This window comes from Malus sylvestris, chromosome 5 (assembly GCF_916048215.2).
Source record: "Malus sylvestris chromosome 5, drMalSylv7.2, whole genome shotgun sequence".
In the NCBI taxonomy this organism is placed as follows: Eukaryota; Viridiplantae; Streptophyta; class Magnoliopsida; order Rosales; family Rosaceae; genus Malus; species Malus sylvestris.
This window is the reverse complement of record NC_062264.1, coordinates 42,686,767-42,704,735: the sequence shown is the minus strand read 5'-3', so window position 1 is coordinate 42,704,735 and position 17,969 is coordinate 42,686,767. Positions and strand designations below refer to the sequence as shown.

At 38.0% G+C, this 17,969-nt stretch overlaps 2 pseudogenes; both read right to left on the bottom strand.

The window, feature by feature from the left end:
* The window catches only part of LOC126622238 (glutamate receptor 2.7-like), a 24,812-nt pseudogene extending 8,239 nt beyond the window's left edge, over nt 1-16,573 (bottom strand).
* On the bottom strand, nt 1,151-4,797 carry LOC126622237 (glutamate receptor 2.7-like; annotated as a pseudogene).
* Nucleotides 16,574-17,969: the final 1,396 nt, after the last annotated feature.

Below are 17,969 nucleotides of genomic sequence, written 5' to 3'. Positions count from 1 at the left end.
AAACGAACCAGGCGGGGGGGGATTGAAAGTCTACTTTAAAATATATTTTTGAATCACTTTTTTCTTTTTCTTTTTTTTCTTTTTTTTTGTCAGGGATGTAATGAAAGATGATATGAGGACTTGCAATGATGGAGTTGTATAGCTATTTTGCTGTATATATAGGGATGGGCAATCCTAGATGTGAGATTACATACTTTTGTACTACTCGGATCAATATTTGAAAAGTTGATTGGTCAACCAATCTGTTGTATAAAGGTTGCTAGAGTATTTTAAACAATAAGTATTTCATAATATAGATGGGAAAATATGGATGATATTAGCACCTAGCTACTTTACTGGTTGCAGCATACCAAGAACCCTTTCCCTATTGTTCAAATGGTACGTGTGCCCAAATGCATTTAAGATTTTCTATATTTACTCAAGACATTTTATATTTTGTGATGTCCAAATACACTTTGGATGATTTTTAGATTTTGATGAGGATATAAATAGATTTTAATATATTTCACATGTTTAACACAGTTTTACAACTCGCAGCATCGCATGGGCATTTTAACTAGTAAAGTCAAAGGAATTGAACCGGTTGGGTTGATTTTGGTTTAGGCGTGTTGTATTGGATTGGATTGTAAGGCATTCAATTTCTGGTGGATTTTTGGTCTGATGAGGATGCTCGGGTAGTAGTGGAACTTGAAGTGGTGGAGTGCTCCCACCAGTGGCGAAGCCAGGAATTTTCGAGGGAAGAGGCGAAATTTAAAAGCATAATAGATTCAAAAAAAAAATGTAGGCAATCAAATTCTTTTAGATAATAGACAATATTAATGTCGTTAATAATTTATCAATACAAACAACTTTCAATTTTTGCCAGCAATGTTTCATGTTCTGAAACAGTTGCATAATAGGCTCATTATCAATAAAAGGATCTCAATATAAAAATCAAACTATCACACAATTGTTGTACATCTATTGCAATATAAACATCTCTCTCAATAAAAACAAAAACTTCTCTCACATAATAAGAACACTAATATCATTTTCCTCACAAAAGTTTTGTGTATCTGAATCAAGTTCTCAAAATCATCATTTCTCAAGAATTAAAGAACAACATATAAAATAATTTTAAATACTAGAAATAATAACAAGAATAGAGAAAAAACAATAACAAACATCAATCTTTTGTATTATAATTTTAAATACTAGAAGTAATAACAAGAATTGAAAAAGAACAATAATAAACATCAACCTTTTGTATTTCTATAGTCTAAACAAATGAGAGAGAGGGAAGAGAATTAAAATGGTGCGCTGGTAGTGCGTTTCTAAAAGAAGACCACATCAATAAAATTAAAACTCAGTAGCATAACGCCCCCAGATTTCAGTAGGTTCAGAAAGATCGGAGGGGCCGAATTCTTGCTTTCATGGCGATTTCTGACGACCGGAGGGGCGGCCGCCCCTCCTTGCCCCTATGTAGCTTTGCCAGTGGCTCCCACCTTGGAGAACTCCATTCTTCTGCGTAATGTGCTAAAGTTGGAGCTCTGGTTGGAACATTAATCTCTCTATTGCAAAAAAATTTTGCCATTCTAACTGCCTTGTTCCAAAGCGTTTCTCCGCTCGCGCACGGACTTGCACTGCCTTGTTCTGCTGCCTCTTGATGCTGAAACCTCCTCAGCCGGATAGTAAAAGAGAGCAGAAAACATAAGGTGGAAGTAGCAGCTGATATTTCATAGAGGACTGAAAAACTGTTGAGGGTCAAGCTTTCTGGTTCGTTCAAAGTTGTGTTTCTTGGACACTCCTTGGGAGTCAACCATTCATTTTGTAGCTTCTTCACATCTCCATTCTCCAACAGCTCTAGAATCGCCTTTGTGAAATCACGCGCTATTGGAGAACCTCTCTGGAATATCTGCGAGGTGACCACGAAAGCGATTTTTTTAGTTTCGCTATGTTGGTCAGAAATATGGTAACTTCTATTGAGATATTTTCGACCAAAAGTTTGTAACCAGTTCTATTTATGCATATTTTTGTATTTTGTACGTGCAGAAAGAAATAGAATGTGAACAATTTATTCATTACTCACAAAGCTCAAGCCTCCAAATCTATAGGTGGGTGCAGTGGCAGTATATCCTATGCAGTTCTCATTCATGAAGACTTCTGCATATGGGAGTTCAAGAAAGGCGACCTCTATAGTTTTGTTTTTGAATTCTTTCGGGTAGTCGTATTCACTTTTCACTTCGATGATGTTTTTGAATCCAAGGACATTCCGCAGGTACTCAATGACAAATGAGTCCCCGTCGCAACCAACTTTCGAGTTGGTGTCGATGTATGTTGCATTCGGTTTCAGTCGCTGAACGGTGAGCATTGAAGTGAGATTAGCGGTGTAGCTTGAGGTCAGGATCAGTACAACAAAGAGCCAAACTGCGACCACCACTCGCGTCAAGTTGCTGTAGATTTTCTCTTCTGTGAAATAAAAACATAGGTTTACAATGAGGATAAGATCAATTCTCAAACAATTTTGGACCCGACTATTTTCGTAGTTAGGCTTGTCCTGAAAATTTTAGATCGTCATTGGTTATCATACATTATGAAGAAGAAAAGAGTGGTAGGGGCGTTTAGAATGGCCGCTACAAAGCCAAATAGGGGCGTATGTCAGGGACAATCCACCCCTCGCCTCTAAAGAAGCGCTTCTAATACTCACTTTTTTGGTAGTGAAATGTACAAAATTGGTACTTACTGTGAGCAAAGAACAAAGAGGAGAAGGTGAACCAAGTTGCTGTGCCAATCTGATTCTTCAAGGGGCCATCAAATTCTGGATTTGACGGTTGCTCCAGGAACTATACGATGAACACTGTGTAGATTAAGATGGAAACAGTCACCACCCACATTTGCCATGTGAAAGGTTTCATAAACATCCATGTTGATTTTTTGGGTTCTGCCGGAACTATCATTGACAAACCAGACTCCATATATGGCTGAGTGAATTCCACCTTGTCCAGCCGGTCAGCTAGCACGGTTATGTCACCAACCACAGCATCATAAACCTGTAAGCATATAGTCAAATCAAAACCAATGAAGGAGCGAAACAGTATTTAAATTCATCTTTATGAAAAAATAGAAAAATAAATGATGGTTTTACCTTTTTATGGACTTGTTCCACAAGATGATCGTACGAGCCATTGAAAACTTCGAATTGATACGGCAGAAAATAGTTCAAACGATTTATGACCAAATCAAAAATTGCAATGCAGAAACCGTCGACAGACTTCTTATCTGAGTCAACCTTCACAAATTTGCTGAAGGAAGTTTTACCCGGCACCCCAATTCTCATTGGCTTCTCAACAGTAGGCATTGCCCAGCCTTTCGGGGCTCTAGTTAGGTTCCCAGGCCAGATTACTCCACCAACATCACTGAATTTGTTTTCCCCTGCTTCATCCGATGAGAACCCAAGTTCCGGTGTCCAATAGTTCAATTCTTGGAATCTATTCTCATCCAAAATATTTACAATCCTGAAAATTGGAGAGTACAGTACCTCACCGCTGTTTAACCGCATGTTCGCACTCAAACCTGTATAACTGCTCAATACGGTTTTCAACACCTCAAGGCTAGTTGTGTTATCAGTCATTCTTCCTATAGCCTGTGAAATGATTCCAATAGCATCATATGCTCGAAGAGCATAAATTCCTGGCTGGGCGCTATTTCCTTCTGAATACTTCGTTTGGAATTTCTTCCGGAAATTTGTATAAGAACTAGTATTATTGGCATAGTAGGTCTTGATTCCCAGGGTGCCTTTCATGTCAGAGGTGTGTTGAGGGTCAAGCAGACTTGCAATACTCTCGGTGATGATCCAAGCTGACTCTTTTCCAACAAGTCCCATCTTCCCAGCCAATCGAAATAAATTAGTCACTGTAGGCAACGATGACTGGAGAATGATAAACACCCGAGACTGCATTTTGGGAAGCCTCAACATCTCTTCTAGCTCAACCCAGTTTGGATTAGACAGCGAAGAAATCTGCGGAAGAATCAAACGGTGCTCAATCTTTGAACCGACATCTTGAAGCGCCTCGGTCAAAAGAGCTAGCATCCCAACATCGCCGCCATAGCCGTCATCTTCGTATACCACAACCACCGTTTTCCAATGGTAGGCTGAAACTATATCCGCAATGCATTTCATCTGAGCAGAATCATTTGTTGCCATTCGTATCAAAGATGGCCATCGGCGTTGCATTAGTGGCGGGGTTATAGAGGGTGCTGCAAACGAAATCACCGGAATTTGAGCTTGGTTTCCGACAAGATCAGCTACTTGAGCTGCTTCCTGCCATGTCTCCATGCCAACTATTACTTCTACTTTCTTTTCCTTTATCAACTCTTCAGCTGTAACATAAAACGAAAAATAAAAAATCTTCATCAGCACTTGTACATTTCCAAACTAATTAGCTATTATAAATACCATCATGTCATGTGTTAACTGCTTTCTCACCAGCAGAAGCAGCAAGAAAGGGGTCTCTGCCGGAGTCGGGAAAATGAAGGATGAGCTTATGAGTCTTTGAACGGTTGTTGAAGCTCTCAGCTGCGATCTCCATGGCGGTTTTCTGCTCTTTTCCAATACGAGAACTAACGTTAATGACTGCGCCAACGTTGGTGACATTGGTTCTACTGCCAGCTTCAACTCCATAGGAGAGAATGGTGAGAAAGTAGATGATGAGCCTGGGAAACAGAAGCCAGAACCTTTGGACGCGATTCGCGCTGGTGAGACAGACAGACATTTCCGTTTGCATTTTGAAGCAACAAATAATGACAGAACACGCTCTATGTAACTTGTTTATAGATGACATTTTACGTATGTCCTACGGCATAAATAAGGTTGTGTGTTGGAAAAAACGCTTTAGTAAATTTTCCCGGAAAATTTGTCCTTGACTTCGTCTGGCATAGTGAGAACTTGGCATACGGTAAATTTTTAGTTGTGATGAGAATACGGATGATACACTACGTGTTTTTATGTAAGTGATGGAAAATTTTAATTTTTAAGTTATTAACATTTTAACACACATCTCACCATTTATATAGGGACATGTAGTGTACCACCTCGTGTGACGGTCACACTGAAAAATCTCTCTACCAATACATGTGACTTGATCTTCTATGAACAAAAATTTAATTTCCAACTTTACCCTTCAAGTTTAGGAATTAGGGTTTAGGTTTAGAGGCAATCGCCAAGGCTCCAAGCAACATGCATGCGTCTCTTTTTATTTTTTAGCTAATTACAAAAGGTGTTATTTGGGTTGGGTTAAACCGAACCTGCTCAGAGTTCAACTTGACTTTCAATTCGATTGGTAAGGTTAGAATTAGGAAAAAATTTAAATTCCCAATGAAGGGTTAACATTGGGTTCGCCTATCAACCTGCTCAACTTGTTTGCATTGCACACACAAATACACTGTTGAGGACTGAAGGCATTTCTCACTTATTGTCCAGGCTCCGTTAGTTGCTTACGCATCAAAAGTAGGAGATCTCTTCTAAAAAGCAATTAGGCCGGCTCTCAAATCAATTATTTTCTAACGATTTTGATATAGAATACAAGAATGACTTGAATTGTTAAACTTTAGATACTTTTTGTAGTTACGTAAAAATTAAAAGTGTTGTCTTGTTTTTTTTTTCTTTTTCAAGTAGCTCCAAACTTCATGGTTATATTTTACAACTAACTCTTTATTTTTCCTTTTTTCTGAATTGTCAATGATGTGACTTTCCAAATGCAAACGTTAGACTTGGATCTCAACCTCACTTATGGTCTTGTGCAGCCTCCATTGTAGACCATTCTTTAAACCCTTGAAAAGGACTGCATTAATTAGCGTTGATGAATAGTTGATGAATATATCAAACTTGAAAAATACGGAATTAGAAAGTTTTTGTTGTGTTCGACGTTGGTCAGTTGGGTGTCTTTCCCTTTTTTATTTTTTTTGTTGTTGTGTGTGTGTGTTTTCCTAGAATTTATTAGATGTCCCTTTTCCATAAATTTCCTCCTTAACTTCGAGCTTAATCAGTTGTAAATTGTAATCTACTATGAATGATAGAAAGATACGTCAAAGTGACATTTAGCTTGCTCATTAAGTAACACATGACCAGATCCAAGGGTTGGCCGTACGTAAGGCTCCATGCTTATGTTAAAGATCAACATCAGCCCATTAAGATAAGTTAGTATAAAGGAACTAGACTATATTCTAGTTCAAACATGCATGAGATTATTCTAGAAGATTTTAGAATGGGAATATGCTAGAAAACTCTAGGCAAAGTGTAGCAATTGATGTTTGAATGGAAAAGCCAAGTCCACCGACTTAGGCTAGAATAATCTAGAAAAATGGTTTTGTAGTAAAATCTAAAATAACTAAAGTTGTGTCTAGGATGAATTTAAGCCCATGTTAACCGACGTAGTAAGTCGGTTTAGCAAGACTATAAATATGGGTGTAATGCTATGTAACAATAAACCAATCAAGAAAGTAGCCAAGAAGAGAGAGCTAAGTAAGAGAGTGAGAAGTAGGAGTAGTCTTGTGAAGAGTGTGAGTGGTCTAGAGTGTGTCTCTAGAAGTGAGTGAGTGTCGTAGCTTCTAAAGTGTGTCATTGAAAGTGTGTTGTAATATTTTGTATGTGTAATACAAGTAATTGTTTACTTGTGTTGTCTCTCCAACACTTGTGTTAGAGTTGTGCACTCTAATTTTTCCTCAACAATTGGTATTAGAGCCAGGTTCGATCAGGGACCGTCTCTATTGAAGCTTTTGAGAATCGTGAGAAGTTTAGTACTTCGCAAGATTATTGGTTAACCTTGTTCGGCATATCTAAGTTTTTCCGACACGATGGGAGACCTTCAAGTTGTTGGAGGAATCAAGAAGTTGAACAACAAAAATTACAACACATGGGCGACGTGTAAGGAGTCTTACCTACAAGGCCAAGATCTTTGGGATGTTGTCGGCGGTAATGAAGTTACGGAGCCGGAAAAAGACACCAACGGCACTTTGAGGAAGTGGAAGATCAAGGCAGGTAAGACTATGTTTGCCTTAAAAACTATAGTTGAAGATGACATGTTGGAGCACATATGGAAGGCCAAGACACCGAAAGAAGCATGGGACACCTTCGCCACACTTTTTGCAAAGAGGAATGATACAAGACTGCAGCTTCTCGAGAACGAGTTGTTATCGGTGGCCCAACGAGACATGACGATTGCCGAATATTTCCACAAGGTAAAGTCTATTTGCGGTGATTCTGAATTAGATCCTAGTGCTACAATTGTAGAATCCAAGATAAAAAGATTAATTATCCATGGATTGAGACTTGAATATCGAGGCTTCGTTGCCGTTGTACAAGGATGGTTGACCCAACCATCACTTGTTGAGTTTGAGAATTTGCTTGCCGATCAAGAAGGTTTGGCAAAGCAAATGGGAAGGATCTCGTCAAGAGGTGAGGAAGAAGTGCTCTACAGAGAAAGTAAAGGCAGTTTTAAGCGGCGTGCTGGTGGTAAAAGCAATTTCAAATAAGGGGTTAGGATTTGGTCGACCTACCAACCTGCTTGCATTGCACACACAAATATACTCGTGAGGATTGAGTTCATTCTTGTATGTAACTAATTGTCCAGGCCTCCATTAGCAGTTTACGCATTAAAAGTGGGCTCGCTTCTAAAAGATGATTAGAATACAAGAATGATTTCAATTGTTAATTAAACTTTTGATACTTAATTTAGTAATCTAAGAATTGATGGTCTTTTTTTTCTTTCTAAGTAGCTCCAAATTTCATGGAGTTATTTTGCCAGTAGTTCTTTATTTTTTCTTTTATTTTCTGAATTGTTAAATGATGTCATTGTCCATACCATATTATTATAGTTGACATATTTTATTGAATGTACGTGTCCCTATTTCTGCCTCAGTAACTTTCCGAATGCAAACATTAGACTTGGATCTCAACCTCACTTATTGTCTTGTCTAGCCCCCATTGCAGACCGTTCTTTTTAAACCCTTGAAAATGACTGCATTAGCGTGAATGAATTTCATAATTTTTTGTTACAATTTAGTAAATCTGAGATTGAAACTTAAAATGGAAGCGATTAACCAATTCAAAATTAGAGAAATTGCTAATATTGAATAGTAAAAAAATCACTTTAAAATCATCAATAATGAGATTAATAAAAGGGTAATGTTAGGGAGACTAAATATGCAAATAGAATTTTGTAAACTAAATGACATGAAAGTTGATGATTGAATTATTACTTAACTGTTGATTAACGTGCTTATTTTTTATTGATGACACATCATTTAGCTTGTAAATTTAGTATTCCTAACATTACTTTTAATAAGAAAATATTTATCCACACATCCATGGACAGACGTCTCGAGAGAATAATTAAAAATTATAATTATGTAAACCATACTTTTGCTTCTGGGTATGAAAGGTATCTGTAGACATCGAAATTTCGGTGAAATAAATGTTGACCAATAATTACAATTTCAACGCTCACGTGTCGCATAAATTTTTACACGTAGCGTGTGACTAAACGAAAACTCAAAATAAATCGGAAAAGTCATCAAATAAGGACACGTGTCAACACCTGGCAAAAATGATTTATTTCATCTTAATATTATATTCAAAATTAGGCCTTGAAAAAATTCTATAAATACAAGACCATTTCATTCATTTTAGGACACCAATTCATAACTAATTCACATCACACCAAAACCTTGGAGCTTTGAAACTCTAAAGCTCCCAAGCCAATCCCGAAGGATCAAGAAAGCTCTCTTCGTTCTTCGTCAAATCCTCCTTCAAAATCAAGCCCCAACGGCCCTTGAAGAACTTCCACAAATTCAAGATCAAGCCCCGACGGCTCTTGAAGAAAGTGTTCATCGTTCATCGTCCGTTCATCCTAAGATCAAGCCCCAACGGCCATTTGGATCAACAACATCAACAAATCCACACATCTAACCGTTCTTCAAGATCAAGTCTAAAAGCCCTTGAAGATCCGTTCACCCATCAACCTTCAAGATTAAGCCCAAAAGCCTTTAAAGAAATCCGCACAACCGTTCTTCAAAATCAAGCCCAAAAGCCCCTTGAAGATACGTTCGTCAACCTTCAAGATCAAGCCTCAACGACCCTTGGATCAATAGCACAATCCACAAATCTATGCATTACAAAGATCGAATCAGAGGCTAAATTTGTAGAAGAGATTGTAACCCCTAAATCATTAATACAAATATTATTTTGTACACGTATTCTTGTCTCATTCATTGCAGGAATATTCGTGTTTACAGTATCATTCCTCATTTTTCATTGAAACTTGTTTTGTTTACAAAGTCAATTGTCATGGATGAAAGAATGGTAAGTCAAGAACGTTTAATTTGAAAATTTTGCCCATTAAAAGTAATAAGCAAAATTCCAGTAACACTAACTAAAAAGTATAATAAAATCTCGCAACTCAAACAAAAATATGAATACAACCACCAGGGGGTGTTCTATGGTTGAAGATGTATTCTAAGCCTGTTTTTCACACGAAATGTCCTGATTCGATTCTTGATGTTGGTGAATCACATGATGGTGGTCAGAGAAGACTGAAATGCCTTTGTAAATCTTTCCAACCCCTAGAAGAATGGACTAGCATGGCGAATCCACCAGCTAGTCCTCTTTTGAAGAAACAAAAATATGAATCCTAGAGGACATAACAATCCAATGAGATAAATTTAATCGACCCAAAAAATAGACAAAAATCTAGCAATTTTGCAAAATAACGCAACTATGAACATTGTCATCACTGAATAAAGTGAAAGGATCAATTGCTATGTTTTCATCCATCATCAGCATGGCCACCGTATCCTGCTGTTGCGGCGGTTGGTTATTGGGAGAAATTCTAAGGTCCGTCCACGTGGTCCGACCACACCCACACACAGAGGAAGTATTCTGTATTCTCTCCCCACCACCCCAAGGGCAGGAGGACAGAAGATCCTCTAGGTTTTCAGGATTGCTTACTTTGCCTCATTTGGCGCCGTCTTTCCCTTCTTTGCTATGATTCAAAGCATCAGTGTCATGTTCCGTGTTATTCATCAGTTGCTTATTTTCATGTTTATTGCCATAATGTTTGACTGCATTCCCAAATAAAGACTTACATAAACCGATGACGATTTAAAGTAGTCGTGTCCTAAATCAATCACCCGACAGCACGTGGGAAATTTAAAACATGCAGCAACGCGTGATAAGCATCCCCAACAAATTCTCCAACACCATGTGGAGAAGTCAAAACATGTAACAACACTCGATAGGTTTGGACACCACCACCTGGACAATATTCTTGCATATCATGCAAATCCTTGAACTAGTAGCACCATTGTGTCGTCTCCTCACCACCTTGACATTCCTGTTTCATGCAATCCAGTCTTTTACTTATATTTGTGCCAACCCATCCTCACCCAGCACTTCTTCATCAGACAAATCGAGGTCGACAAATTTTTTGCCTTTGCCACCACTTTGCTACTTTCACCAATGACCATGTCCTTGAACTGGTTTTCGAGTTGAATCCGCTAGTTTTTCGAACCCTTTTGACTTCTCCAGAGCTTCGCATGTTTAATCGCCGCGATGAGTTGCTTTTTATCAAGGGTTCTTTCTTGTCACAACCAACTTCCCTTGCTCCACATCAACAATATAGTACACCATCAATTTCAGATACAAATTTGGTTAATTTATCTCCACGCCATTCCCATGGACACTTGAAAGTCACTTTCAGAAAATACGTACGAATCCGCGTGAGCTTAAGGAAAGAGAGTGTGTGCACGCACGAATGCAATTGCTTGAGGTACAAGAAACACAGTGTGACCGTATGTAACTGAAAATTTGACACACTGGCCTCAAACAATTGTTTATATAGTAGAGCCAATTAATAACTCTAATTGAAACAAGAATCCTAATTGAAATATAAAACCCAACTTAATGATCGGGAAAACTTAAAAATACGGAATTAGAAAATCATCGTTGTGTTTGACGTTGGTGAGTCGGGTGTCTTTGCCCATTTTTTATGTGTTTTCTTACAATTTATTAGCCGTTCCCTTTCCATAAAATTCCTCCCTTCGACCTTAATTAGTTGTGTGTACTATGAATGATAGAAAGATACGTCAAAGTAACATTTAGTCTGCTCTTCAAGTAACACATGACCAGATCCAAAGGCTGACTGTAGGTATATAAACGGCTCCATGCTTCATGGCCTTGATATTATTAGGTTTGTTGTAATTAATATTTATTATGTAGTTGTTCACTTATAGGTCAGTATGTAATATTTGAATAGTTTAACACTTTTTTCATGTAAACTCTAAAACCTGTAAATAGACTATCTAATGACCTATAAACAGACTATCTAATGAGATAATAGATACTCTGATTTTTCTTCTCAATCTTCCTCTATTCTCTCTTTCTCTTTGTATTTTATTTCCAACAAGGTTAAGTCTTATCCCACTAAATGATGTCGGCTAAATGAATTATAAAACATCACTGCCTTCGGTTTTGCGCCAAGTCTTCTATTAGCTCCAAGTACTCTATGTCTTTTCTTAAAGCCTATTTCCGAGTCTTCCTTGGTCTTCCTCTACCATTTTTATCCTGAGCTTCTATCCCATAATCTCATTTTCTGACCGGAGCATATATAGCTCTTCGTTTCACATTTCCAAACCAAATTAACCGATTTTCTCTCATCTTATCTTCAATTGCGGCAACTCCTACATTATTTTCGATATCCTCGTTCTTAATCCCGTATTTCGTCGTGTGCCCATCCATCCAAGAATCATTCTAATTTATGCACACACATTTTTTGCATGTGTTGATGTTTGACTGCTTACTAGGCCCACCTATAGTAATTAATAAATTAATAATTAAAAACCTATTATTATTGGTTTTAGTTAGATTTAGCCTTTAATGAAGAAAAAAAGAGAGAAGAAGTATGAAGATCATTATGAAAAAAATATATGAGGGCTCAACTCGACTTGGCCAGCCCATGCAAGCCTGAGAAATCGATCTCTAATGGGCGGGCCAATCCAACTCGAATTGAAAAATCATTTTAAAATGTTTTTTTTTTCATTTGTTGTTTGCCATGTTACCATAAATGAGGATTCCATATTTGTCACAGCATCATTTAACGGTTAATTTAACAAATTTTCTAACGGAGGTATGAAATTGAAATGAAACAATATGAAATGTACGAGATTAAAATGTTTTAAATATATTATAATTGCACATAAACATGAGGAGATAAAATAAAATTTACCCAATATTTTTTTATTTTTTATATCTGGCTAACAAAAAGTCCATTAAATGAAACTCTCTTTAGCACTTGCAGAGAGATTAGTTTTTAGGGAACTTTAACAAAAAGCTCCCGGTACTGTTCACTTTAACGAAAAACCACATTTTTACACTAAAAAGTCAACCTTGGTACTATTCACTTTACATTTATTTTGTTCTTATCGTTAAAATTCAAAGTTTTCAAGCATTTTTCATTAGTTTTCCTTAGTTTTTATTGTATGTCAGTGGGCTTAAGGTTAAGACCCAACTCTTCTATCTGTGTTTTGAGTGGGCTTAGGGATTAGGCAAACGAACCAAACGGGGTGCTTGAAAGTCTAAACTTTAGGGCAAATGTATTTATGAATCACCTTTTTTTTTTGGTTAGAGATGCAATGAAAGATGATATGAGGACTTGCGATGATGGAGTTGTATAGCTATTTTGCTGCATATATAGGAATGAGCAATCAAAGATGTGAGATTACATACTTTTGTACCACTTGGATCAATATTTGAAAAGTTGATTGGTCAACCAATCTGTTGTATTAAGGTTGCTAGAGTATTTTGAATAATAAGCATTTCATAATGTAGATGGAAAAATATGGATGATATTTGCACCTAGCTACTTTACTGGTTGCAGCATACCAAGAACCCTGTTCCTCTTGTTCAAATGGTACGTGTGCCCAAATGCATTTAAGTTTTTCTATATTTATTCAACACATTTTACATTTTGTGATCTTCAAATACACTTTAGATGATTTTTAGATTTTGATATGGATGTAAATAGATTTTAATATATTTTACACGTTTAACACAATTTTACAACCTGCGGCATCGCGCGGGCATTTTAGCTAGTAATGATCTATGAGTCAAAGGAATTGAACCGGTTTGGTTGATTTTGGTTTAGGCGTGTTGGATTGGATTGGATTGGATTGCAAGGCATTCAATTTCTGGTGGATTTTTGGTCTGATGAGGATGCTCGGGAGTAGTGGAGTGCTCCCACCTTGGAGAACTCCATTCTTCTGCGTAATGTGCTAAACTTGGAGCTCTGGTTGGAACATTAATCTCTCTATTGTAAAAAAAATTTGCCATTCTAACTGCCTTGTTCCAAAGCGTTTCTCCGCTCGCGCTCGGACTTGCACTGCCTTGTTCTGCTGCCTCTTGATGCTGAAACCTCCTGAGCCAGATAGTAAAAGAGAGCAGAAAACATAAGGTGGAAGTAGCAGCTGATATTACATAGAGGACTGTAAAACTGTTGAGGGTCAAGCTTTCTGGTTCGTTCGAAGTTGTATTTCTTGGACAGTCCTTCTTGGGAGTCAACCATTCATTTTGTAGCTTCTTCACTTCTCCATTCTCCAACAGCTCTAGAATCACCTTTGTGAAATCACGCGCTATTGGAGAACCTCTCTGGAATATCTGCAAGGTGAACACGAAAGCGATTTTATTAGTTTCGCTATGTTGGTCAGAAATATGGTAACTTCTATTGAGATATTTTTGACCAAAAGTTTGTAACCAGTTCTATTTATGCATATTTTCGTATTTTGTTTGCGCAGAAAGAAATAGAATGTGAACAATTTATTCATTACTCACAAAGCTCAAGCCTCCAAATCTATAGGTGGGTGCAGTGGCAGTATATCCTTCGCAGTTCTCATTCATGAAGACTTCTGCATATGGGAGTTCAAGAAAGGCGGCCTCTATAGTTTTGTTTTTGAATTCATTCGGGTAGTTGTATTCGCTATTCACTTTGATGATGTTTTAGAATCCAAGGACATTCTGCAGGTACTCAATGACAAATGAGTCCCCGTCGCAACCAACTTTCGAGTCGGTGTCAATGTATGTTGCATTCGGTTTCAGTCGCTGGACGGTGAGCATTGAAGTGAGATTAGCGGTGTAGCTTGAGGTCAGGATCAGTACAACAAAGAGCCAAACTACGACCACCACTCGCGTTAAGTTGCTGTAGATTTTCTCTTCTGTGAAATAAGAACATAAGTTTACAATGAGGATAAGATTAATTCTCAAATAATTTTGGACCCGACTATTTTCATAGTTAGGCTTGTCCTGAAAATTTTAGATTGTCATTGGTTATCATACATTACGAAGAAGAAAAGAGCGGTAGGGGCGTTTAGAATGGTCGCTACAAAGCCAAATAGGGGCGTATGTCAGGAACAATCCGCCCCTTAACTCTAAGAGAAGCGCTTCTAATACTCACTTTTTTGGTAGTGAAATGTACAAAATTGGTACTTACTGTGAGCAAAGAACAAAGAGGAGAAGGTGAACCAAGTTGCTGTGCCAATCTGATTCTTCAAGGGGCCACCAAATTCTGGATTTGACGGGCGCTCCAGGAACCATACGATGAACACTGTGTAGATTAAGATGGAACCAGTCACCACCCACATTTGCCATGTGAAAGGTTTCATAAACATCCATGTTGATTTTTTGGGTTCTGCCGGAACTATCATTGACAAACCAGACTCCATATATGGCTGAGTGAATTCCACCTTGTCCAGCCGGTCAGCTAGCACGGTTATGTCACCAACTACAGCATCATAAACCTGCAAGCATACAGTCAAATCAAAACCAATGAAAGAGCGAAACGGTATTTAAATTCATCTTTATGAAAAAATAGAAAAATAAATGATCGTTTTACCTTTTTATGGACTTGTTCCACAAGATCATCGTACGAGCCATCGAAAACTTCGAATTGATACGGCAGAGAATAGTTCAAACGATTTATGACCATATCAAAAATTGCAATGCAGAAACCGACATACTTCTTTTTATCTGAGTCTTGCCTGGACCGATCAACCTTCACAAATTTGCTGAAGGAAGTTTTACCCGGCACCCCAATTTTCATTGGCTTCGCAACAGTAGGCATTGCCCAGCCTTTCGGGGCACTAGTTAGGTTCCCGGGCCAGATTACTACACCAACATCACTGAATCTGTATTTCCCTGCTTCATCCGATGAGAACCCAACTTCCGGTTTCCAATAGTTCAATTCTTGGAATCTATTCTCATCCAAAATATTTACAATCCTGAAAACTGGAGAGTACAGTACCTCACCGCCGTTTAACCGCATGTTCGCACTCAAACCTGTATAACTGCTCAATACGGTTTTCAACACCTCAAGGCTAGTTGTGTTATCAGTCATTCTTCCTATGGCCTGTGAAATGATTCCAATAGCATCATATGCTCGAAGAGCGTAAATTCCTGGCTGGGCGCTATTTCCTTCTGAATACTTCGTTTGGAATTTCTTCCGGAAATTTGTATAAGAACTATTATTATTGGCATAGTAGGTCTTGATTCCCAGAGTGCCTTTCATGTCAGAGGTGTGTTGAGGGTCAAGCAAACTTGCAATACTCTCGGTGATGATCCAAGCTGACTCTTTTCCAACAAGTCCCATCTTTCTAGCCAATCGAAAAAGATTAGTCACCGTAGGCAACGATGACTGGAGAATGATAAACACCCGAGACTGCATGGTGGGAAGCCTCAACATCTCTTCTAGCTCAACCCCGTTTGGATTAGACAGCGAAGAAATCTGCGGAAGAACCAAACGGTGCTCAATCTTTGAACCGACATCTTGAAGGGCCTCGGTCAAAAGAGCTAGCATCCCAACATCGCTGCCATAGCCATCATCTTCGTATACTACAACTACCCTTTTCCAATGATAGGCTGAAACTATATCCGCAATGCATTTCATCTGAACCGAACCATATGTTGCCATTCGTATCAAAGATGGCCATCGGCGCTGCATTAGTGGTGGGGTTATAGAGGGTGCTGCAAATGAAATCACCGGAATTTGAGCCTTGTTTCCGACAAGATCAGCTACTTGAGCTGCTTCCTCCCATGTCTCCATGCCAACTATTACTTCTACATTCTTTTCCTTTATCAACTCTTCAGCTGCAACAGAAAATAAAACGAAAAATAAAAAATCTTCATCAACACTTATACAAGTCCAAACTAATTAACTATTATAAATACCGTCATGTCATGTGTTAACTGCTTTACTCACCAGCAGAAGCAGCAAGAAAGGGGTCTCTGCCGGAGTCGCGAAAATGAAGGATGAGCTTATGAGTCTTTGAACGGTTGTTGAAGCTCTCAGCTGCTATCTCCATGGCGGTTTTCTGCTCTTTTCCAATACGAGAACTAACGTTAATGACTGCGCCAATGTTGGTGACATTGGTGCTACTGCCAGCTTCAACTCCATAGGAGAGAATGGTGAGAAAGTAGATGATGAGCCTGGGAAACAGAAACCATAGCCTTTGAACTCGATTCGCGCTGGTGAGACAGACAGACATTTCGGTTTGCATTTTGAAGCAACAAATAATGACAGAACATGCTCCATGTAACTTGTTTATATGATGACATTTTACGTATGTCCTACGGCATACATATAAGGTTGTGTGTTAGAAAAAACGCGTTAATAAATTTAATTTCCAGGAAAATTTGTCCTTGACTTCGTCTGGCATAGTGAGAACTTGGCATATCAATACATGTGACTTGGTCTTTTATGAACAGAAAATTTTTAACTTTACCCTTCAGGTTTAGGAATTAGGATTTAGGTTTAGAGGCAATCGCCAAGCCTCCAATTAACATGCATGCGTCTCTTTTTATTTTTTAGCTAATTACAATAAGTGTTATTTGGGTTGGGTTAAACTGAACCTACTCAGAGTTCAACTTGACTTTCAATTCGATTGGTAAGGTTAGAATTAGGAAAAAATCTGAATTCAGAATGAAGGGTTAAGATTGGGTTGACTTATCAACCTGTTCAACTTGTTTGCATTGCACACACAAATATACTCGTGAGGATTGACACTTAATTGTCCAAGCTCCACTAGCTGCTTACGCATCAAAAGTGGGGAGATCTCTTCTAAAAAGCAATTAGACCGACTCTCAAACCAATTATTTTCTCACGATTTTGATTTAGAATACCAGAGTGACTTGAATTTTTAAACTTTAGATACTGAATGTAGTTATGTAAAAATTAAAAGTGTTGTACTTTTTTTTAAGCAGCTCCAAACTTCATGGTTACTTTTTTTGAATTGTCAATGATGTGACTTTACATACCGATTTATCAGTGCCGACATATCTCCGCCTCATCAATTTTGTGAAGGATAAGGATTGGCTGCCCTCTCACTTTTCGTGCTTTTTTGTTTTGTGTGGTCACGGTTAAGCCACGTCAATATTTTATATTGTTTTTTTTTATAGAGATAATAAGACAAAAATAAATAGTAATATATAATGTTGACGTGGCTTAACCGTGACCACATAAACAGAAGGACACGAAAAGTAGGAGCGCAGACAATTCTTGTCCTTTTCTGAATGCAAACAGTAGACTTGGATCTCAACCTCACTCACAGTCTCGTGTAGCCACCATTGCAGACCTTTCTTCTTTTTTTTTTTGGAAGACTTGCAGACCATTCTTTAAACCCTTGAAAGGATTGCATGAGCATCAATGAATGGACAAGGATTGTATGCTCTCCACTTCCGATGCTCTTCTGTTTGTGTGGTCACGGTTAAGCCACATTAACATTTTATATTACTATTCATTTTTGTCTTATTATATATATAAAAAAACAATATAAAATGTTGACGTGGCTTAACCGTGACCACACAAAACAAGAGAGCATGGGAAGGGCACCGGAAGTGGAGGGCATACAATCCTTGTCCTAGATGAATATCTCAAATTCTGGTCACAATTTAA